This window comes from Phoca vitulina, unplaced genomic scaffold, assembly GCF_004348235.1.
Source record: "Phoca vitulina isolate PV1807 unplaced genomic scaffold, GSC_HSeal_1.0 scaffold36, whole genome shotgun sequence".
Taxonomy (NCBI): domain Eukaryota; kingdom Metazoa; phylum Chordata; class Mammalia; order Carnivora; family Phocidae; genus Phoca; species Phoca vitulina.
This window is the reverse complement of record NW_022589739.1, coordinates 2117120-2142282: the sequence shown is the minus strand read 5'-3', so window position 1 is coordinate 2142282 and position 25163 is coordinate 2117120.

Here is a 25163-nt window from a genome sequence, read left to right as displayed (position 1 = left end):
TTCATTCTTCCCCTCCTGCTACATTCTTCTTCTTCTTTTTTTCTTTCTTAACATATATTGCATTATTTGTTTCAGAGGTACAGATCTGAGATTCAACAGTCTTGCACAATTCACAGCGCTTACCAGAACACATACCCTCCCCAGTGTCCAACACCCAGTGACCCCATCCCTCCCACCCCAGCCCCCACTCCAGCAACCCTCAGTTTGTTTCCGGAGATTAAGAATTCCTCATATCAGTGAGGTCATATGATACATGTCTTTCTCTGTTTGACTTATTTCGCTCAGCATAATACCCTCCAGTTCCATCCACGTCGTTGCAAATGGCAAGATCTTATTCCTTTTGATGGATGCATAATATTCCATTGTATATATATACCACCTCTTCTTTATCCATTCATCTGTTGATGGACATCTTGGCTCTTTCCACAGTTTGGCTATTGTGGACATTGCTGCTATAAACATTGGGGTGCACGTAGCCTTTCGGGTCCCTACTTTTGTATCTTTGGGGTAAATACCCAGTAGTGCAATTGCTGGATCATATGGTAGCTCTATTTTCAACTTTTTGAGGAACCTCCATACTGTTTTCCAGAGTGGCTGCACCAGCTTGCATTCTGTGGGGGCTCTTTCTATAGCTTTTTTTCCATACTGAGCCCTTTACAGGATTCGATCGTACAAGGAATCATAGTTCCTGCCTTACAGTCCCGTGCTGTAGAAGGCTTGATGTTTAGGAACTGCAGTCCCGTCGAGAGATCAGACTCGTAGTAAGTGCTTAGTAAATTTGGATGTAGTTAGAGAAGGCTTCCTGAGGGTTTTTGTCTCTCTGCTAAAAAGCCCAGGAGGTTTGGGTGATATTAAAAATAGGTAACAATCCAGTATAGCACAGAATTGCACCGATAATCAGATCAGAAATTGGGTGTAAACTCACCATCCGGCATCATCTGTGCGGACCGCTGTACATCAGCCCTGCCTGGGGGAGGCTTTTTAAAATAATGGCATAAAAGTGACTGACCTGCATTTTTAATGAGTATTAAAAGAACGTTCAAAGCAGGAATTACAAAGCACAGGCGCATAGATGATGGCCTCTCACTAATTTTCACTCTGCACTCATTGCCACTTAATCTTGGGATGCATCCTGGCCTGAATCCTGCTGTGGCCCAGCAGAGTCAGTTCCTCGGGGCTGGGCTGGGTAAATGAAGACCCTGAGCAGATCCAGCCCTCCCTGGAGTTCCTCGGCTTCTGGAAGGGGCTCAGAGCTCAGAGCCCGGCTCCCTACACAGGGGTCCTTTCCACGCTTCAAACGGAGCAAGCAAGGGATTCCCACTACCGACTTGGCACCCCTCTTCCTTCCTCTTCGCCTTTCCTGTCTTGGACAATTCCTGTCCTCTGAACTGTCCTAAGATAACCCACGGGGAACACATACCTGACATATTTTCCTCCCTGAAGCACTTTCCTTGTGGGAGCACTCTCTGCAAAGAATGCCTGAAGAGCAGAGAAAAGGACAAGGCTGAGCAGCCTTCGTCAGCTGATAAGGACCTTGGAAATAACTTCACCAGCTGCTCATTTCCAAGAGTGGAAAGCCGAGACCCAGGAAGCTGGAGTGGGTTGCCTAAAAACACACAGAGCACTTGCACAAAATTCTTCAGCAGTTGGAGTCGTGCGCACGTTCAGTCCTTTCCTCTGCCTACACCTTGTAAACATGTTTTGACCAGATGGAAGCCTTATCTGTCCAGCGCTGTTAACCCAGGCACACACCTAGTCTCGGGCGGGTAAGGGGACATTCAGGGGGCAGGGCCATCTGGGAGTCTCTCTGGTGGTGGTGGGGGGTGTCAGGAGATCTGAGTGGCTCAGGGAAAGCCACATGGAAGGAGGGGCTGGGGTGGTGGTCACAGAAGCAGCAGGGAGCCCAGGTGATAAGAGGGGCTGGGCTTTTCCTCCTGGGTCTGCAGGCTTTGAACCTCTTGGGCCCAGCAGGTGGGCAGCAGGTTGGGGGCATTAGCATTTGTTTCTCCACTTTGATCTTTTGTCTTTTAAGTGTTGTGGAAGATCTTGTTGGCCAGAGCCTGCCTGAGAAATTCCTCTGTGAGAATGTGGCTTCCCGTGCTGTGAAACCTGATCTGTTCTCGAAGTCCACCAATTGTCTTACTGGATCCCACAAGTCATTTTCTTGTACTTCCTGCCTCTCCCTTTTCCTCCTCCACGAAGTAGGAGGCTTGGACTAGCCCAGGGACTTTTCAAACTTCACCTGTTAGCGGCAGAATCTTACCATTTCCCCCTCAATTCATAGCTGGAAGCCTAATACCCAAGGCAAAGCATAGCTGCTCTGACCGACGCTGGAGATAGGGTCTCTCCCTATTAGGCCAGGCTTGAGGTCCCCTTCCTGAGGCGGCTGCCCCCCATCCCCGTGGAAGCACACCCAAGTCAGCTGGAAAATCCCTACACCAGATGACCCTGAAATCCCCCTCCTGTTCTCCTTTACAATTCTAAAGCTATGCCCCATGAATTGGGGAGGGCAGGACCTCTAGTCCAATTATATCTGTGAACTTACTGAATGTCCTCAGGGGCACATTATGTCCCCATGTTGTCAAGTGACTGCCTATTTGTCTTTCAAGTCTCGTCCTCTGTCATGCCCCCATGTGGAGACCATGCACCTTAGCCAAATAGAAATACTTAGAGTTCCCCAAATATAACATTTTCATTCCTCCACGCCCCTGTGAATGCCCTTCCTTCTACCCAGAAAATAGTTCATTCTTCTGTCAGACTATTGAGTGTGCACATGTGTTTTTAAGCTGGGCTCAATGGCACCTCTTCTTTGAAGACTCTCCCAGATCCCACACCCTTTCCTTTGCACAAGCATGGTGCTCTGGGGCGGCCTCCGCCATAATATGTCACACAGTCATGGATGACTTGTCCCCTTGACTCTTCCACTAGAGGGCCGTACCTCTTACTTATCTTTCCTGGATGGTTCAGGGTATCTTGCACATAGCAGATATAAAAACCATGTAGTGAGCGAATGGATCAAGGAATAGGGGCACTGCTGGGACTGGGGTGCTGAGCTTTCGCAGCTACAACTTCAACATCACAACAGTCATGGAGCAATTTCCATCTTGCTCTCTTTGGTGTGGCCTGATTTCCTCCGCGACGGTATTTCTTAACATTCAGCTCCAAGGAGCAAAGACATTTTAAATGCAAGGCCGTCCTCAGCTTGCTTAATACAGCCGGCCCCATCTGCCCAGCATGGATCAGTGTGGTCAAAACCTACAGGGAAATTTTCCCCCGGAGAAGTCATTCAGTACCTGTCACAAAGAAAGAAAAGATTTATCTATTGGTCCCCTGCCATGTGACAGATGCTTTATGCAGGGAGGAGACCCAGGTACTCTACCTTCTTCATCCCTTTAGTCTTGCTCTCTACCACCTTCTACATTTCCATCTAGGAGAGAGTTGGATTGTGTGTGTGTGTGGTGTTTTTGTTTGTTTGTTTGTTTGTTTGTTTGTTTGAATACATCAAGGTATTGTTAACCAGATGATCCCATTCTAAAAGTTTGCTAGCCTCATATAAACTTCTCTGAAAATTATGAAATGAAAAAGGAGAAGGGGCTTGTCTTCAGAGGTCCCTTCCAGCTGCCTCAGCAAGAGTCCCAGGGCTGCAACATGGCAGAAGTGTTGGGCAGTACCCAGGGGTCCTGAGACAATGGCCCTGGCGTGGTTCTAAGCCGACCATGCTTGGGCAGGGGCTCGGTGTCCCAGCCCTCTCTTGCTTCCTGCTCGAGCCTGCTTGCTCTCCATCCTCCTCATTCAAAGTGTGAGTTACCTGGTAGCATCAGATATAGCCCTTCTGTGTTTTTATTTAAAAATAAGTAGGACTTGCCAATTTAGACTGAAGAGGCAACAACTTGGAACAGAACTTGCATATTGGAGCGCAACAGATAAAGCCCAGACCCTTCGAGGCAGGATGGTAAAGAAGGAGGAAGAGAGACAAAGGTGGTGGGGGAGAACTGGGGACTCCATTTAAGGTAAACTTGGTAGAAGAATGAGAAGAAAACCTAAGGAGAACAGTTTAATTTTTTTTTTTTTTTTTTTTGTACCATCTTTTGTATTCCCAATGGCTTAGGAGAAATACACAGCCTTTCTGGTGATGGACTGAGGGTTCATGCCCTTCAGCCATTGCAGGACAAAGAACTGGCTTTGCATTTCCTCATATCATTCTTGCAACACCTCTGAGGACATCCTCACAGTCTAGCACTATTCAGAGCACAGGAGGCCTTTCCCCAAAGGCTTCTTGCCACCTGGCTGTTTTCTGGGGCCGGGAGTGAGGGGCAGGGACAGGGCTGGAGGAACGGTTATATTCTGATATTGAAAGAGAGAACAGAAGAGTAGTTACCCTAAGCCTCCTTGGGGTGGTAGTACTCCTACCACTGAGAAGTCAACCAGAGGGGGCAGGAAGAGGCATTGTCTACAGAAACTCAGTTCAGAGGTTTGTGGATTTTCTAAAGCCTTTGTCCTGTGACAGGCCGGAGTTCAGATCCGGATGAGCACTGAGTGCACTGTATACCCCATCATGGTACTCTGCTCTGGGGCATCGGAAGTAGACGACCACACCACTGCCCGCCAGGGTCTGAGGATCAGATATAGTGCAGCCGAGGGCCGTGGGACCCCCTGTCTCTCCTTGCTGGAACATAGATGGAATTGTGAACCAAAAGTGACTGAGAGCGAAACTTCCCCTCCCTTTATTCTTTTATCTTCATCATCTGCTGTCCACTGACCGGGCCATATTTTTATCTGAGGGCTGAACTCTTTGCTGTGCGTTCTCTGTCTTTTGTCTGCAATTGCACAGGCTTGTTCCATCATTTGCTGACTTTATCAGCGGCGCCAAAAGCACTCAATTGTATTTGCATGGCGCTTTTGTCCCTGTTAGCCATGGAACCAATGTGCAAAAAAGGCAACTCGAGCACAATAGGACCAAACTATCGTTACCCCCGGTGATGCTCCCTATTAATAACTGTGGTCCGAGGGAGGATTCGAGCCAATGAAACAATATGTAAAATGTATTACGATTGTGTCAGGCACGTAGGAGACATTCAATATACATTAGCCATTCTCATTAGAAATCTGTATCTTTCAAGTTGACAGTTACCTGGAAGAAGTCCATTATTTAGAAGTCCTTCTTGGCTGTCGTTGTCAAATGGCCCTTTGACTATGGCAGCTGGGTTTTGGGCCACCTGTCTCCTGCCCCTGTTGGTTTCCCTGCTTAGCAATTTTATTCCCACCTCTGAGCGAGTCATACTTGCTCTTCACTCACCACCCCACCCTTACCTTGAGCTGTCAGTGGGGGCAGGGAAATGTGCGTTTCCTATTAAATTTCAACCACACCTTGAGGGCAGTATGAGGCCATTTGTCTATTCAGCAAACATTCTGAGCACTTCCTCAGTGCTGGGTGCTGCACGGGGTGCTGAGATTAGAGAGAGAAATGAATCACAGCCCCTGCCCTTCAGAAACTCCACTATGGAAACAAAGTAGAGTACATTAACTACACCCACGTATGAACAAAGTGTCCCTGTGCATTATGGCGAGTGTTCCTGGATACTCCTATTAAAATGATCCCACCCAAAAAGAGGAACCGGTAATAGCCCCCCATTTTTCTCCCGAATCAAAACAAAATTGTATGGTACCATGGCAGGCTAGAGGATTGTTGAACAACTGTTAACTCAGTCTCCTGACCACCACCTGTTTTCCTCATTCCCTTTGGGCATGGCCGCATGACCCACTTTGGTAAAAGTGACAGCTTTTAATTCCTGAGCCTAGGTGTTGAGAAGCATCATGTGTTTCTACTTGCTCTTCTGAGAGCTTCTGACCTCCCCCGTGAACACGCTCTCAAGAGCTGCTACCCTCTGTCAGGGACCCACAGGGAGATACGTGGAGCAGACCTGAACTCACCCCCAAGCCTGAAGCAGGGCCGTCCCAGCGAACTGAAGATGCAAGTGCAAGAAATTAACGCTCATTGTTTTCTGTGCTTATTTGTTACTTGGCCGATGTTGACTAACACTGTCTTCAGGATTTTGCTCCATCTGTCCTCACCCTCCCTCTTTAGCCTGATCTCCCTCTAAGCACACTGAACGACTCCCCTCTTCCCAAGCCCCCTGTGTGGTGTGAGCAGTTCCCTCTGCCTGGACGAGTCTACTTCACCTACACATCATTCAAGGCCAGGATCAGATTTCACCTTTTCTAGGACATCTTTCTTAATCCGTTCTTCTCGCTACCAAAAGCTCAAACTACAAATAACTAAGTAAGGGTGATAGCGATGACACGGATAATAAATGGTTAATTCATTCATTGAGCATGGGTTTGGTGCCTGCTCCTTAGCAGACTTATGTTCTCCTCCCTCTGTGTGAGCAAATCCATCCAAATCCATCTAGGGCCTTTGGACCATTGGATTGCGATCGGCTGCTTAGGAGTCCTGTACCCCCAGGAGTCATTGTCTCTTCCAGGGCTGAGGCTGTCTCTTTCATCCCTATGTGTGAGGTGTGAGGACAAGCACAAGGAAATGTCAGTCTCCCTACGAACAGCAGTTGACAGCAGAGGTGTCCGGTTCCCTGGCTGAGAGAGGAAAAGGCCAAAGTGGCTCACGGCTGCGGCTCATGCTGTTCCCACCTGCAGGCCTGGCCCTGCCCCAGCTCCAAACCAGATCGCATCAGGAAGGCAGGAAGTCCTTAAGGATCTCCAGAACCTAGGCCAAGGGGGCTTAGTGTTGATTCACCCTGTTTATTGACCTCGTCTGTGAGTCATTTCCCTGGCACTGAGTTCAGGATTCCACCATTCTTCCCCACTTGCCTCTCCACGGGCTGACCTGGGAGGTGGTCTGTGTTACCGCCCAGATTCTCGGCTGCCCCCCTCCCCGCTCCCACCCGCTAAGGCACCTCCATGAAACTCAGGTTTTGAGCTGCACCTTTTTGTGAGGTGTTGTTAGTACCAGACTGGCCTGTTTGGTCCCAAGTTCTGGTGGCTTCCTCACTCACCAGTCTCCTCTGAGGAAGGGAGCAGCTCCGTTTTGGCCAGCATCCTTCCCATTCACTCAGTTCTACCCCTGATCCCCAGCTGGTCTCTGGGGTCTGCTCCAGATGTTAGGTACCTCTGGCTTGGACAAATTAAATATAAAATCCCCACTAGGGTTTGGCAAGTTCAGGCACCACTGAACACTCGGCCCTTTGAGGACAGGGGCTTCATTCCAGAATCCAGATAGGGCTGGTCTTGTGTATGCCCCTGAAAAAATGTTGAATACATAAATGAAAGGGTGAATGCCCAGCCTCAGAGCTCACCTTCCATAGGATCAGGGAACCAGAGGGAACATAGCCTTTGAGATTGGAGACTGAAATCTCATTTTCATCTCTTTCTTACTCTCCACTCTCTCCGATTAGCTCCCTTGCTGATCCTAATAATTTCCATCTTGGCCTAAGCTCTCTTTCCCCACCACACCATCCCTGACGCCCAACCTCCAACTCTCTTCCTGTCTCCCTTGTTTTGACCAGTTATTCCCTTCCCTCACAAGGCTTGTGCAGATGGGTCTGTAGATGGGTCTGCCGATGGGGAGGTGCGTCCCCACCTAGTGAGGGCTGGGACCCTCATCCTCAGGTCCTGCTCTCACTGGCAGAGTCCCTGGGAAGTCACCCCAGTTACTCATTTTGTGTCTCCAGGGAGCAACTCTCAACCATGACTGCAAAGGGTTCTAGTAGCCCTGGGCATTTTACCTCTGCTTTTAGCCCCACATCCGATTCAACGGTGCCCTTTACTGTTCCCTAAATCCCTGTGCTATGACGGTTGAGGTGACAGGACCCAGTGAGGCTTTTGTGGAACTCAACACTTCCCCATTGCTCTCTAAGGCCCCGGTGAGCAGTTCGGCCTCACTGAGGGGTGAGACAAATGGAGAAGGCCCAGAACTCCCACCCTGCCCCTGGGCAGGTCTCCATCCTCACAATTTCTGGTTCTGCTAAGCACACTGGATACAAGACCCCACCCCATCTGGAGAAGGGGAGAGAAGTCTGAGACCACCCCCTCAGTCAAACAAGAGAAAGACCCCTACACAGGGAGTGTAGTCTTTTACACCTGCGACCATCGAGGGCCTCTGAGGGGCGCTAAGGCACACGCTTCTCATTGACTCAAGGGACAGCTCTGGCTCTCTCAGCCACGCCCAGATCTGGGCAGGGGCCCAGGGGGTTCCCAGGACAGGCAGGCTCCCTCCAGGAGACAGAATAGTGGAGGAGGACAGCGCCTCCTGACCTCCTCTGAGTCACACACACTCAGAGTCCTGAGGATTGAAAGCATCAGAGATAGGTCGCCATCCTGCGATTCCCTGGAAATACCTCTGTTAAGAGGTCAGCATATTTTAGACCACCTCAGCAAACAGCAGCCTCACTATCTAACAAAGTCATACACACCGTCTTCACATACTATATTCTCCCTTAAATTAGGCAGAAACCTGCCTTCCTGAGAAATAAAGTGTCAAACTCTGTCTCAGCTTTTGCATCTGAGCACTCTCCTGATATCTCGGGTTTGGGAGCACCCAGAGCACCCTCAAGTAATCTAACCATCCCCCAGTTTACTGCATTCTTCCAAAGCAATCAGAATCCTATTTTTCTTTAAATGTTCCTTTGGGGCTAAAAGGAGTGTCTAATAAGAAGATAATGTTGTGAGTTAGGTCATTGAAACACCCTGATGTCTTCAAGGCATTTTTATTTACACCCCCCCGACCTCCCAAAGAGAAGCATCGCCCCAGCTTTGGTACCGGTCCCTTCTGACTCTGGGTCAGTGCAGGGCCTGAGGCAGCCCAGAGCAGCCCTGTCCCACATTTGCTCCTCGTCCCTCTCACCCCCTCGCCCCCAGCTCCGTGCCTGTGCGCACACTTCTAACACCCTTTGCCACTGGGGCTGCCTCCTTTTTTTTTTACATACAAATGTCACATAAAATCCTTCAAATGAAAACAGGTACTTTTCATTTTGCTCCCATAAACAGACACTTTCTAAATATTTAGACATTTGTATATAATGCCCTTAAACTGTTTGTTCTGAAGCATAAATAGGTATCTCCATGTTTGAGTTAGTGCCTGGTATGTTCCTCATTTATGGAGAAAACATAAAAAATAATTGGAATAACTACAGCCAGGAACAATGCTTACACAGCATGCCACTGTCTTTTATTGTGTCTTCAAGTAAAAGCTTCCATTGTAGGAGAGTCTTTCCTCTCCATCAAACAGAACCACAGCTCCTGCTTTTAACCCTTTGCAGGATCCAGCCACGTCAGGGCAAGGCCTACCAGCAAAGGCCCCCCTTCGTAGGGCCCAATTTGCTATCTAGCTACATTCACAAAGCTGAGGGGTGGTACACTGATTTCTCATTCCCATCCTCAGCTTTTCACTGAGGGGAACAAATTCCCATTTTACTCCAAGGAGGGAAAATACGAGGCCTTCTCCAACCCCTAGTTGCTCCCCCAGGAGCAGATGAAATGAGGAAGAAGGATACCAGCCTGTGTAGTTTTCCCTCTCTGAGGTCTGTTTTGAACGTCTACCTGGAGGGACTGTGATTCTTCCACCTTACCCAGACATGGGGGAGGGAGGGAGGTTCAGTTCAGAGTGGGAGGGACTGAAGAGTCAGTTTGGATAAAGGTCCAAGCAATTTTCTCCAATTAGCTTTATTCTAATTTTTGTATCTCCATCTCTCTGACTCTAGCTGCTTTCTTAAATGGTCCTACCTACAGTATGAAGAGGGGTGGGATTAATATTACCCCTAAATTCTTACTGCCAAATAGGCTATTCCAAATCCCTCAAACACTCCTCAGAAGACACAGATGAAATGTTGTATTTTTACTGCATCCTTAAAATGGAGGTTGCACATGATCATCGTTAATGGATGGTGTTCCAGATCTAATTCAACCCTCACTCGATTGTCTTTAATAGCCCTGCCAAGCTGTAAATCTAGCCTTGCTTAACTTCCCAGTGATGGGACATTGTTGGACAGTTCTGGCTGTTAAATCTTTTTTTTTTTTTAATTGGCTGAAATTTCCTATAATGTCCACCCATCGGCTCTGCTATGGACTGAACTGTGTCCTCCCAAAATTCGTATGTTGAAGCCTTACCCTCCAATGTGATGATATTTGGGATGGAACTTTGGGGAGCTAATTCGGGTTCGGTGAGGTCATGAGGATGAGGACTTCATGATGGGATTAGAGCCCTTACAAGAAGAGACACCAGAGCGCTTGCTCTTTCCTCCAAGCACAGAGGGGAGGTCATGTGAGCACACAGCCAGATGGTGTCACCTACAGGACAGGAGCAGAGGCATCAGAATGCAACTTACCTTCCTGGCGCCTTGATCTTGGACTTCTCAGCCTCCGGAACTTTGAGATATAAATTTCTGTGGTTTAAGCCACCCAGTCCCGGATATTTTCCTAGAGCAACCTGAGCAGTCTAAGACAGACTCTGTTCATTCACTCCTTTACTTTTCAAACCCATAACGAAAGTCCAGTTGTATTAGACATTCTGCTAGTGCTTGAGATTAAAATAAAAATGAGGAAGTTTCTAGTTCTGCAAAGTCAGTTTGAAAAGCAGACAAAAAAGCCAATAATTTCAGCACAAAGTATACTTTCACATAAAGACAACTGTGAGAAAGGCAGTGAGGCCCCAGCAGTAGGATCTGTCCGCTTCCGAGGCAAGGCCAGCATCTGAGTCCACAGAGAGTAAGAGCAAACCGTGCAATCTCGCCTCCATAGGGTGCGATCTGGTCTTCTCCAGAAGGAGGAGAGCAAGACAGACCACCCCCACAGATGCAGTGTGGGCCTGGAGCCCCCAAGCCTGGAGGAGAGCCCAGAATCCCATGAGAGTCCAAGCATTTGCAGCGTCACTGGGGGGGCTTCCTCTCTGACTGGGGAGCAGCTGCAAGCTGAACAGTGGTGCCCGCACCTGGTACATTCCCTACCAGCCATGCCCATACAGCAGCCAGAGGGGGCCTTCTCAAACATCAGATCATGCCACTCCTCTGACAAAATCCTTCACAGGCTCCCGTTCCCTCAGTGGAAACACCAATGAAGACAGTTCGATCCTGCCTCTTGTTCCTTTTCTGATTGTTCTCTTAATCCTGGCCACCCCCTGCAAACAGCCATGCCAGAGTCCTTACCGAAACACACCGGGCGCACCCCCACCATATGTACTGCCTTATGACGGCTGGGCCCTCTGCCTGGGACGCTTTCCCCCCAGAGATCTGTGTGGTGCACACCCTCTGTTCCACTCCGTAAAGTCTCGGCTCTAATGTCACCTTCCCAAGGAGCCCTCCCTGACGATGCTCTTACATACAGAACAGCCCACACCATCTCCCTTACTCCTGGCTCTATTTCTGTTTTCCCTTGGCAGTTTTCATTTTCTATAATATCTTATTTATTATGTCTGTTGTATTATTGCCCCTCGCCCCACTACACACATACACACACACATGAGTTCCTGAATGCAGAGATTTCGATCTGTTTTATTTCAATGATCTAGAACTGTGTCAGCACAGAATGGGTACTTGTGATGGACTGAATTGTGTTCCCCCCAAATTCATGTTGAGCCTTAATTCCCAATGAGATGGTACGTGGAAATGGGGCTTTTGAGAGGTAATTAGATGGATATGAGGTCATGGGGGTGGGGTTCCTATGATAGAGTTAGTGCCCTTATAAGAAGAGACCAGAGAGGGCTCATGCGAGTGTGCTCGCACTCTCTCTCTCTCCCCCATGTGTGGACACAGCAAAAAGGTGGCCATCTGAGAGCCAAAAAGAGTCCTCACCATGAGCTGAATTAACCAGCACCTTGATCTTGGACTTTTCCACTTCCATTAGCCCCTTCCAAGGCACAGGAGGAGAAATCTCACAAAGATACCAGCTTGTGAAGTTGAAGGCAAAGGGTCTCATGGGACAAATCCCACACAAACCAAAGAATACTTGGAGTGCAAATCTGTTCTTTTCCTTCCCTGAACTTCAGGTGTTTCATCTGTACAGGGGAGACAAGAAGTACCTACCCCAGAAATTTGTTGTGAGGATTAAAGGAGATCATCTATGGTTGTGCACTCAGCACAATGTCCGGTTCCTTATAAGGTCTGTTGCTGTTAGTTTTGTTCAGAAGCCAGAATGGCTTCTGGAGGTGTCTTGGTTCTATCAACTCAAGTCTTTGTCCACCTGCATCCTGGCAGTCCAGGAGGAACATTTGCAACACGCGGCCTGGGGCCTAGAAGACCTGGCCTTTGATAACTAGCACTATTGAGTCTCTGGGCCCAAGTATGCGGCTTCTATGCATGAAATCCTGAGCAGTGTGAGATGATGAACCCATGGGCACTTACCCCTTCTGCCTGTCTTCTGATCTCTGCTCATATGCATTTACTGACAATTCTATCTGCCTACCTTGTGTGTTATCCAATCCCTGAGTTAACCCTAACTAAGAATGACAGAAGGGACCAGCCTATAATACTTGGAATGAGTCATGCTATCAGAGACCTGGCACCCTATCTTCCTGAGAGGAACCCTGGGATCTACTTTCCCACCACACTATACATTTATTTAAACCTTGAGGGGCATATGTTGTAGATTGAGTTCCCAAGAAAGTTGACTCTGAGACAGAGTCTAGCACACAGGATGTTTATTAAGGGGTGCCTTTGGGTTCAACACTTGGGGAAGAAAAGAGGAGCAAGTAGGAGAGGACAGAGGGAGAAGGTTAGCTGCCATGCAGGCCTGACCACAAACTTGGCCAACCCCTTGCGAGCTGTAGATAGAGAATGGCCCTCCGGAGTCCTTGGTGGGCCGAGATGACCAGGCCTTTACCGCCCTGCTCTGATCAATCACTGAACGTGGCCTTGGTGAAAGGCGTTACTTTGTGCAAGAGAGTCTCTGAGCTGAGGCGACAAATTCTTCTCTGAAGAGGGACATGGAAGCATGTTACAGCATCCACCCAGTATACTCTCCACCCAACTGGCCTTCGGCCTCAGTTTCCCACTCAGGGTACTCACTACCCAAGCCCACCTTCAACCCTAGCTTCTTTGACTGGTATAATAACTGTCCAGTGCTTCCTGACCCCTCTCCTTGGGAAACAGGACAGAATCAATGTGTCCCAGCTCATTGTCTGGTGTCATGCTCTCAATAGGATGATCACTGCCAACCTGAATGCTGATAACAGTTGGCCTTTGGCCATCACTCACTGCTTAGAAAATACGGCTTTGTTCACCAGCTGGGATCTCCTTGGACACTGACCCCAACTAGGATAAAGCTTAATTTCTATACCTATGAACTATGCACTGGATCACATTTTAGGTTCCAAGCCCTTCATAGCCACTGCCTCTTCTTACTTAGGCTTTGTGACTTCTCTGCACCTCAGTTCCCTCATTTGTTCAATGAGGTTAATCTTATTTATGTCATAATGTTTTGTATATACTGAGATAATGAACGCAGAGCACTGAGCCCAGTGCCTGGCTGCCATGTTCAGTGGTTGCTCGGGAAGGTCTCCCTTTTTCTTTCTAGAATTCCCCTCCTCTGGCTCTGGCTCGAGAAGCAATGGGAGTGAGCTCAAATGGGAAAGGTGGAAGAGCGTTACAGGTAGGAAGAGCAAAGCATACTAAGACCTCAGGGGGGAAGAGCCTGGTGTCAGCATGTGGGAGGATGCTGTGTGTTGTGAGCAAGAAGGAGGGTGACAACAACAAACTGAAGTGAGCCATTGGGCAGGTGCTAGACCACACTAAGACTTTTGCAGGCCAGTGCTTGGTTTTGTTCCAAATACAACGAGAAGCCATTAGATGGCTGAGAACAGAGGAATGATGAGATTCAGTTCTCACTATAGGCAATTGGTATCTCACTCTGGCTTTTGGTGGAAATGTTTACAAATAAACCTTTCCTCCTATAATATCAGCTCTTTGAGTGAAGGAGATTAGATTTGTATTATTTAGCTAGTTAGCGGGGGCATTAGTTTGCTAAGGCTGCTGTCTTATTCCATTTGGACTCCTGTACCAAAATACCATAGCCTGGGTGGCTTATAAACCATGCAAATTTATTTCTTATAGTTCTGGAGGTCAGAAGTCCAAGATCAAGGCTCCAGCTGATTCGCTGTCTGGTGAGAGGCTGTTTCCTGGTTCATAGATAGGGACGTCTTCTTGCTGTGCTCTCACATGGTGGAAAGGGTGAGAGAACGCTCTGGGGCCTCTTTTATAAGGGCACTTATTGCACTCATGACGGCTCTATCTTCATAACCTCCCCATCTCCCAAAGGCCCCAATTCCTAAAACCCTCACAGCAGGGATTAGGCTTCAACATATGAATTTGGGTGAGCTGTAAATGTTCAGTTTATAGTGGCTGTCAGAACAAAATGCCACAGTCAGGGTGGCTTAAACAATAGAAATTTATTTCCTAGAAGCCCAAGATCAAGGTGTCAGTAGGCTTGGTTTCTTCTCAGGTTTCTCTCCTTGTCTTGCAGATGGTCACCTTCCCACTGTGTCCTCATCTCCCCTTTTTATAAAGACACCAGTCATTCTGGATTAGGGCCTATCCTAACAACCTCATTTTAACTTAATTACCCCTTTAAAGGCCTTATCTTCCAATACAAGCCCATTCTGAGCTCCAGATAAGTAATAATCCATATTTTGTGTCCAGCACCAGGGATGGAATCCATCCCACCTGAATTTTTTTCAGGGTGGGTGAGGACACTAATTCGGCCTAATTAGTTAGATAATTTAGCTAGTTTATTAAGCTATTTCATTGTTCCTTCTGTCATTTAGTAGATGGAATAATAAAGCTAAAATAAACTGAGTTTGTAATTCCTCCATATCACACAGCATAGTGTTGAGTCCACGCTGGGAATTCACTATAGGTGTGTTGAATACATTGAGATGTTTGGCTTGGTCATGTCAAAAACATAGAAAGGAAAGCTGATAGTTTGGTCCATACACTTTGGTGCCACATACATAATGTCATGAGACCAAGGACAGACTTTCATCCAGAGGAGTTCAGGTATCTAAGAAACCTAAAGCTTGGCCCAAGCTTACCCACCATGCAAGGCTCTTGCATGGCATCTCTGACCCAGAGCCTGCAGTCGTAGCTTGAACAGCAGCAGGGATGGAGTCCATCACCTCGGAGGACAGCCCATTCCACACATGGATGTGTAAAGAGCAGGGGTAGCAAACTCAAGTGCCCAGGATCCAAGGTGGGAAAGTACTCGAGTGAAAGGATTGGGGTGGGGAACAGTCATCACTCACCACCAGGTAATTCCCTCCTTGTTGGAACGTGGGGGCCACTATTACCAGATTTCTCCATTTTTCCACAGGTCCCAGGAATCTAGATGCTAATGTGAAATCTCCCAAACTTTAAAATCTGATAGCTAATTCAAACTAGACACAAAAACAAATAAATAAGAATCATTTGAGGCCAACAAAGAATATCTGTATCTCAGATAGTGCCATGGGCCACCTCCTGGTGACCTCAATCCTGGGGCACCACTGGACTCCATGATGCCTCTGTGCAAGTTGGAAAAAGCACTACCGTGAGGCAGGGACAGCCCTGTAGGTGCAGTCTGAGGAACAAAGTAAAGGAAGGCGCAGGTTTCAATCCCGCTCATCACCTCAGTGAGAACCTTATGTGGTACACAAGTTGGACCACTGTTGCAGTTACACACCTCTCTTTTGACTGCTGTGTTGAACCTCATCAAGCTATAGTTCACATGCCTCGGTCCTAATTCTGACCAGTCATAAAACCCCACCATGCCCCTATCTCTCTGCTTTTTATCACCAGTCACACCTAAAATTACTCATTCGATGTTTGTCCTTCCAAGGAGATGATAAGCTCCAGGAGGGTCATGAGATCTCTTGTTCCCCACTCTACCCTCAGTGATCAGCATGGAGTCTGGCACAGGGAAGACATCCAACAAATATTTCTCTGGTAACAGAAGAGAAAAGGATAGACCAAGTCAGCCCTGGCTTTTAGATTTGAGTGAATCGTGGATGTGAAGGAAGTCGGTACAGCTCTCTCGTCTTCTCCACAATGAACACTCAGTTCCTTCACCCACCCTTCCCAGGGTCTGGCTTCTGGACCCTTCATTATCTTAGTTAGTTCCTTCAGGATTCCGTTCAGTTCATCAGAAACCTTTCGGAAATGCGGTTTCAACACTACAGTCTGGGACACAAGCAACCAAAGGGGTTAAGAACTGTTTTACTCTACCAGTCACTTTGCATCTGATACTTTATTCAGTCCACAAAACAGCCCCCATAGTAGGAATCAGAGGAGAAATGAGGGCTTCTGGAAGTTAAGTAACTGGTCTAACCAAAGTCACATTGTTTGTAGGCAGAGACACTGGGATTCAAACTTAAATTGTCCTGCCTCCCCAAAGCCGTGCTCTTTCTACCATGCCAGGCCTCTCTGTTCCATTGAATTATATTTAACTGCCAAGTCAGGGATTGTCTTGGGTCCAAATATCTCAAGCATGAATGAGCTGAGATTTTCCAGGCTTGAAGGGTCAGATTCGGTGGTAGTTGTGTCCATGGAGAGCGATGCAGCAGCCCACTCCGTCGAAAGCCGTGCATCAGCCTCACAAAGGGAAAGATGTCTGGGGCCAGGACAGCTGAAAGGATGTTTATGGGACGAAAACCTGGCGGAGATTAAATCCTGCGCACCCACAACGCCCTTGATCCCAGACTGCTGTTTATGGCCAGAGCAGCAAAAAGCCAAACAGAAACTTTGTTTTTTCTTTTTCCTGGTAATTGCTTTGGGGATTTATCTTGGGACAAAGAAAAAAGGTTACTGACCTGGGACAACTGCCCACCCCCTTCCAAAAAAAGCAACATAACTCACAAGTCACAAATGGCAATGAGAGGAGGTGAAGTACAAACCTCTCCACTTTACACTCCAGCCTAGTTTCCAGCCACATGTCTTTGGCGGTTGTCAATGACTCGAGGAAGTATTTGAGTCAAGGGTGATGGCTGTCATTCTGTCTTGCTCTGGAGGGCATTTCAAGACAGCTGGGAAAGGAGAGTGAGGCCAGACTGACCTTTATGGTCCAGTCATCTTTGAACAAGGCCCCAAAACTTCAGCTGGAAAAAAAAAATCAAAATCATGTTTACAGAGCCAACAAACATATTTTCTGTTGTTTCCAATCTTGCTTTTATCTTCAAAAAATTTACAAAGAAGACAAGCACATTAACAAGAGTTTAAGAAAAATTTTACAGAAGCAAATTATAGAACAGACAGGCAAACTTCACCTCTAGCCCCCTCTTTCTTACCCAAATACTCTGCATTTCTATGTGTTTCTTTTCTGTTTTTTTTTTTTTCTGTTCTGCAGACAACCAGGTTGCAATCACAGTGTTCATATAATGCTTGTTTAAGTCTACATATTTTCAATTAACATTATATCATAAACTTAAAAAAAATTAGTCTCTATTATCACTGAGAGCTGCATAATATAGCTTAATTGTTCCTTGACTCCAACATTTAAACTGCATTTTTATTAATGCATTAGATTGCTATTATTAATATAATAGATTGCTAGTAAACTAATTATTGTTTAAATTTAGTCATAGTTCTCAAAAACCAAAGATATATGACAAAAAAAGCCCTTAATTTGGAGGGATATGTAAATTACACAGAATACTGATTAAAGAAGAATTCAGTCCTAGATTCTTGGCATTCGAAGGGAATGTCAGAGTCATTTCATTCAAAATTCCAACTGGCGATGGTCTCCTTTATGCTCATGTCAACACGTTCAGTCAGGGGAAGCTCTCTCTTAAGAGCGGCAGCCAGTTCCATCTAGAACAACTCTGGTGTCTATCTATATAACTTCCCCGGTGTACCGAGAAAATAAGACTCTTTCTCCTTCCGTAGGTGGTAATCACTGTTTCCTTGTCCCAATTAAAGGAGCAATCCCAGAAATCAATTAATTGTATCTAATTGTTCCATAAATATTTATCAGGGCCTCCACTATGCCAAACCCTGTAACAGGCACTGGGGATGGGATGGAGAACACAACATGCAAGGCTCTGGCCTTCATGGAACTTTTATTCCAGTGTAGACATGATCTGGAAAGTAAAAGGCATATACAGTGGGTAGATAGGCCAGAGCAGAGACATGGGGAAGGCAGCCCTGCTGAAGAACCAGTGAAGCTGAGATGAGAAGGCTGAGTATGGACAGTGTTTCAGGTAGACGAGAGAGGCCGGCAGAGCCCATAACAGACACTAATCAGAGATGCTTACCCAGAGAGGCAGGCAGTGTGGGTCTTGCTCATGCACATCACGAACTAGTTTTTTGTTAATGATCCTCCTGCTGATTAGAGAAGCACAGACTATCCTAGGACTAAGGAACCATAGAGATGATCTAGATCACTATTTCTCTGAGTGTGTGCTGAGCGGTACTAGCTCTTTGGGCAATAAAGGCGTGTACTGGGAAAACAGACTTTTATGTTCGAAGACATTCTGGAAACACAGGTTAAGCAGAGAGAAACAGGTGTTTTTGTTGCAGGATGTTTGGAGCCATTCAGGGGTACATCAGCATTGTCATTCCCAAAGCGGGGTTTCACATGGGGTTTCCAAGCATATTTTACCATGAAATCATTTTATGTGAATTAGTTAGTGGGACTAAGTTTCCCTGGAGACTTCTTTGGGAAAAGGAGATAGAGACCAATCCTGGATTTTTACAAATGAGGAAATTAAGACCTCAAAAGGGACAATAATTTCCCCCAAAAGCACACAGAGAAAGAGAACAGTAAGCAAGTTCTCCTGACTCTCGGATTGTTGCAACGCTCCAATATAATTTCATGTCTCGCATTCACTAAGCTGATGTCACCATAACTGACTTTTGCTCATGTAGTGGAACCTACAACATACCCATTGCATTGTGCGTGTCATACTATGGAATGTGCACCATTGCCCTGAGAAGTGCTGGTTTGGCTGCAGAGAATTGTATAGATATCCCGATCTGGAGTTTCCCCTTACCTGCCATGGGCACCTCTTCCTGAGGATCCAGCCATCCCTGATGACTCCAGCTAGGCCCTATACTCCAGCAGATCTTTCCTTGTTGGACCTGCTTTTGTGATGCCCCTTGTAACACTGGTGACACATGGGCCCTGGATTCCGGAGACTTCCAAGTAAAAGGGGACTTCAGCAGCCATCCTGTGGCATTCCTCAGCCAATAGAGGATCATTTGTCTTCTATATGAACCTTTCCAGGAATGGGGAGCTCCCTACCTCAACCCATTTTGGGTCTGGATGGCTTCCAGAAAGAGCAATATATAGGCCCAATACAGAAGCCTAGTCAGAAACCAAGCAGGGAGCTCCCTTCCACTCCAGAAGAGAATGGTTGTTGGGTAGAAACGTGCAGCCTCAAATGCCACCAACTTCCTTCTCACCCGGCTGCCCTGCTCAAAGGGCATGAGAGGCTGATCCTGGGAGCTCAGTATTGGCAGCCAACAATCATCATTTTTGACCTGAGTAACAAAGAGTTTCAAGATGATTTGTGTAAAGAGAGGCAGCTATGGATTTGGTTTTGATTACTCTTAATTCTCTTAATGAGAAAATCTATAAAGAAAAGGAGGAGGAAGAGAGATTTTTATTGTCTTTTTTTTTTTTTTAATGACAAGAAGAGATGCATTGAAGAGGACAGGGGGCTTTCTTGAGGGTGCTGGGCCTATTTGCCACAAGAAGAAGGGCTGGTTGAGTCCCAGCTCCCCAGAAAGGAACTAGTGAGAAAACGAGGCAGCAGGGACAATAAACCATGTAGACAAGGGCCTGTGTCTTCAGAGGGAAAACCAGAACAGCTGAAGGAACAGTCAACTGATGCAAACAAAATTTGTGTGTGACTGAGGCATGGGGCCTCGGGATGAGGGAAAGGCTTGGTGAAAGGATCTTCTCTGAGAAAACACGGGAGGCCTCGAGACCCCATAAATGTACACTGAGCCTTATCCTCAACCTACACATCACTCAGTGAGAGGCGGTAGTAGCCCTGGCAAGGGAAGGGGCAGGAGGCGCGATGAGGCGTGTCCGTCCATTTGTCTGTCTGCCAGCAGCTGGTGTGGCCAAGCCTGCCCTGGGCCCTGACTGTGCAGGCACGGTTGTTAGCTTGTCTAGTGCCTGTGGGTTGTCACCTCGCGGGCTGCCCTCAGATCCCATCCCAGAACAAGGTCATGTCCATAAATTAGCCCCCACAGGCCCAGGAGAAAGCCTTCAGCCTCAAGGCCTGGCTTCGTCCCGGCTGGTCTTGTCACACACCCAGCTTTGTGAGACATTCTGAGCCAAGGAAAACCAAACGGCTGTCTAATGGATTCGTGGGCTTGGAAAATGCTAGGCATGAAAGCACCTCTGGGTAATTGATTTGTTTGGCCAGTTAGCAGATGAGGAACCTGGAAACAAGCTCAGGCAGAGGTGGTGATAGGTGTGAGCGCACATGGCTGACAAGAGACGGGGCTGGGGGTTCAGGATCTCATGTCAGCTGTCTGTCCTGGGCTAGTGACAGAACAGGACCGGTGTAAACAGAGAGCTGGACCACGTTCTCCTCACGCACCCCACCCACATGCCACACAAAAGCATGTGCTGACACCCTCTCAACCAGAGCAAGGGGAGAAGGACATGACTGCAGAGTTGGCCTCTGCTTCAGCTAGTCAGACCTTCCCCAGCTGGCATCTTCAAAAGCAGGATCACATAAAAAATGAGGTACTTATCAACATCACTGTTGGACAGGTTTCTGGCCTCCCAATATGCAATTTGCCTTAAGTATCCCTTTCATGGTGTGGCCTTCTGCCCTGGAACTGTTGGATGTTCTCCATGGTCCAGGATATTAAGCCCCTATATCAGCCTAGGTTCAGTCAAAAAAAAAAAAAAAATTGAGCTTCTATGTCATTGTGAGAAGAAAAGGATTAATATAAGACCTATGCCAATGCAGGAGGAGCTGGAGGAATGAAGATCTAGAAGGCTCCCATCTGAGGATCAGAGATACGCTCACTGAGATGAAGCCTGATGGATGGAGGCAGGCGAGTTCTCCACCCACTGCAACCATGGAGGGGTTGAGAAGAGGTCTGGCGGCCTGCACTATGTCAGACCACCACAACCTCCTGAAAAGAACAACTGCTTCATTTTCACCTTGCAAATCCTATGCATCTTCTCATTGGCAGACTAACCCAAAACTCTACAGGGAAGGAGATTCATCCTCAGAAGAGCTCGGGGGTGATGCTGCAAAGAACAGAGTCACCAGTCTGACACGGTCTTATTCTGCAGCCTGATTTTAAAAGGCATTTGCAATTCAATCCCTCCAGCCTGATACCACTTCCTCAATAGACAGGGACACAGCAGCATGGGATTGCAGGCCAGCCATTGTGTGCGCATAGCAGAGACTATCACAAATGTCTAATGGTGTCATCACTGCTGTACACGGGTCAATAGTCTCAAGTTAGGTCACGAAATACTAATGGAACAAAATGAAATAAAAGGAGTCAAGATGAGCCCAGCTGCTGGGACCATGGGATACTGAGTGGGTGGTGGTTGCAACAAGTAGAGGTGATGTGGAGCCAGAGGCCCGAAACAGATTCCCTAAGCAGGATTTCAGGTGTTGGCAGGGCTTCTTTAGATCAGGGGTCCTGATGGTGGCTGCACTTCAGAGTCACCCAGGGAGCTTTGACAAGATACCCATGTTCAGGCCCCAAGCACAGGGTGAATCCTGATAATGTACAAGAAAATGCTATTGGCTGAGAGTGGGGGTGGAAGTGGGGCAGGTAGAGGATGACTTGGAGGCTTGCCGAGTGAGCAAGATTGGGATACTTTTAAAGAAAATGCTAGATGAAATCCACCAAAGGTGAGGTTAAGACCATGAATTTGTAGAGTACCAAAGCTTATGGTTATTTGCTTCTCCCACATCACTCAGCTGTACAGATGTAGAAGATGAATAAGTAGAATATAAAGGAAATCTAGAGTCAACGCAGATATGGCTGAAAGATGGAAGGGCAAGGAAACTGAGGATGCCTTTGAGAAAAAAATTGCAAAGATCAGCCATGGGATCCCTGATGGATGGGGAAGTGGAAAAGAGAATGGCAGGACCAAGTGCCAGTCTGCGCAGGTGTAGTGAGAAGCAGGGGATGAGACTGCTGGAAGGAATTGGGAGTTATGGTCAAAGCAAGAAGCAGGAGAGGGATTTCTCTGAAGGAAGAGTCCCATGTGATAAGATGTGGCCAGAGTGTTGTAGAGAGGATGGTAAAAGGAATTGGGGAGACCCAGAAATGATGAGCCTACACTGTTTGATAGGTGATTGATGCAGATATTAAAATTTCCTGAGATTGTGTCGGGGGCTTAGGAAGGTATAAAGATGAATGAATCAGTCATGGAGTAAAGAACACTTTCTTATTCTTGAAACATATTTTCTTTCATGACCCTTCCTGTGTTGTTTAACACTTACTTTACTCATTCATATCAAGCAGTTTTGCCACAAGACATCATCTTATTTCTTGTTATATCTTGAAGCATAACTTTGGCGGGGAGAGAGGGAGGGAATGCTATCATGTGATTCTCCAGCCTGGGATTCGTAGTGGAGAGCAGTTGGCATGTCATACCTTCTTTACTGTCTTATAGAGGGATAACAAAAATTCAGAAACCCAAGCCTTCAAGAGAACATGATTTTGTATGTTCCACCTGAGTCATCTAGCCTCCAGGCGGTGCCATTTGTATAATGGTAACATGGGTTCTTCTTTCTTTCTTTTTTTTAAGTAAACTCTACCCCCAAGGTGGGGCTCTAACTTATGACCCCAAGATTAAGAGTCACATGCCCTATGGACTGAGCTAGCCAGGCGCCCCTGGTTCTTCTTTCTTAATTCAGCTGAAGCCAATATATGCAACATTCCAAAGTGAGGTGAGAAGCCATGGAGCAGGATTTGCAAAAAGTGTGCAAAAGCCAAGCTATCTCACTCTTAGCTCTCACCCATCACAAAGGGGAAAATGAGTTGAGTTGGAGTTTAGCAGTGGATTTTGTAGAGGAGGGTCTGTCTTTTGAGCCTGAGCTCCCTAAGGGAGAGAACTGGAGGGTACTTCTACCTTTACCTCAAGTCAGAGGAGAAGAATGTCAAAGACATGACTAACAGAACTTAATATGTGTCCTCTGGGCAGGGGCATATTTGTCACAAAAATATATGTTGTGACAAATTGTTGTTTGTCCCTGGCACTCCTGGGGATGGACCAAGAAGAGGAAACCAACTGGAAGTGGGGGCGCTGCTCATTTGGCCCTGCTCCATGAGTCAGAAGCACTCACCACCAAAATCGTTCCTCATCCAGCCCCAGGTCCAGAGAAAGCCTCTCCCTCTTTTATATCTAAGGCCTATTCTATTCCCACACCAGGAAAAACTGACAGTTGAAATTCTCACAATATTCTCCATTGCTTCTAATAGACAATTAGAAAAACAAAATAATCTGAGATGATTACATTTCCCCCATGGTGTAAGAGGTACAATCTTATACCATGACCACTTTACTACATAATAAAAATATGTGTGTCTGCCCCTCTCTCTGGAAAGAAAGACTCTGAAGTCAGGAACCATACTGTGTCTAATTCAAGCCTAAATTCCTAGCTCCTGATTGTGCATCTGACACAAAGCAGAAACTCAATCAATATTTGTTAAATAGAACGCTAGCTAGGCAGATGGGCAGATGGGTGGGTAGGTGGGTGGATGGATGGATGGATGCTTGGATGGGTGACAGATGAATAATAAATCAATAAATCTGTAACCACCCCAGGAAAATAACAATGCGTCATGGGCCAAGCCCTTTGACCAGAAAAGAGTAACAAACATTAGTATTATTTATTAGAGCTTAAGAGACTTTCTCATAGACTTTGTCTATTGACCCTCCCAACACAATTACGATGTGGATATTATAACCGGATTTTATAGACCAGGAAACCAAAATTCAGAGAAGTTAAATAGCCAGGCCAAAATCAGGTACTATGCTCCAGGGTCCAGGCTGTATCCATCACTGAGTTGCCTCTCAGAAGAGAGAGGGGGAAACCTCTAAATTCCTGAAATTACATTAGACTTTTTATAGAAATAAATGTTTAGTGTGCAGATTGAGAATCGGATGGTAACATGAAAGAGCACAGGGTAAAACAAGCACAAGAATAGAGTGAGTTATTACAGAAGAAATGCACATTTGTATTTAATATGATTTTACTTTCTCTTCTTTTTTTATAAACCACCATCTTGCAACAATTAGGTTATAGTTACAAGCAGCTTGGAGAAGGATGTTTTGAATTAACAACTAAATTGTCAGGTTCTTTGTGAAGCATTTTATTGTCGGGCACAGTTAGAGGGAATCTGTCCCGGGGGGAGGCCCATTTGTCATTCACTTCGTTCTGCTGAACAGATGACTTGCCCACAAAGCATCCCCTGCCTTCTTCTTCTCAGCCCTCAGCACTCCAGCCACACTTCCTCGGGCCACCAGGACTGTGCACAGAACCTCTGAGCTGGAAGGGACCTTGGAGAGCAGCTAGTGTGAGCTTTGGTCCCGGTCGGAGTCCCTCTTCGAGCCCCCACCATGAGGTCACACAGCCTCTGCTTGATCACTTACTGTAATAGGGTCAGAGTGAAGGGGAAGTTCAAATCCAAGCTCTTTACTAGTTGTGGGGTCTCCGGTAAGGTCCATAACATCTTTGACTTTTTCTCTCATCGTGTAAAGTTTCAGAAACAAGGTGAGGACTTCATGATCAAAATTACACAAAATGCCTCATAGAGACCCTGGCTCATCATAGCTGCTCAGTAAATGGTAGTATTCCATTTCCCCTCGCTTCATTGTTGGGATCCTTAAAATGTTGTGGGAATACCTCCCTTCGTATATTTCTAGTTCTGGTTTCTCTGACCACAGAGAGTGAGTCTTCCTTGTATTCACATTGCAGATGTTGACCCACAGCCCTCACTGCCCCTCCGCCATCTTTCCTTTCACACTAAACAAAGCCTAAGCCCTGGGCTCTTCAGCTCTTCCTCACAGCATGTGTGTCATTCCCTCTGTCTCCTGGTCTCTCTGGTCTGCATGTACCCTGCCTCGCAAAAGATGCTTGTACAGTACCATTGTTCCAATCAGAAGGCCAGCCATGGGGGGGGAGGAAATTCTTCATAGCTCTGTCTTCCTTTCCACCACCCAATCCCAAACTCATTGTGCCTTCATATGCCCCT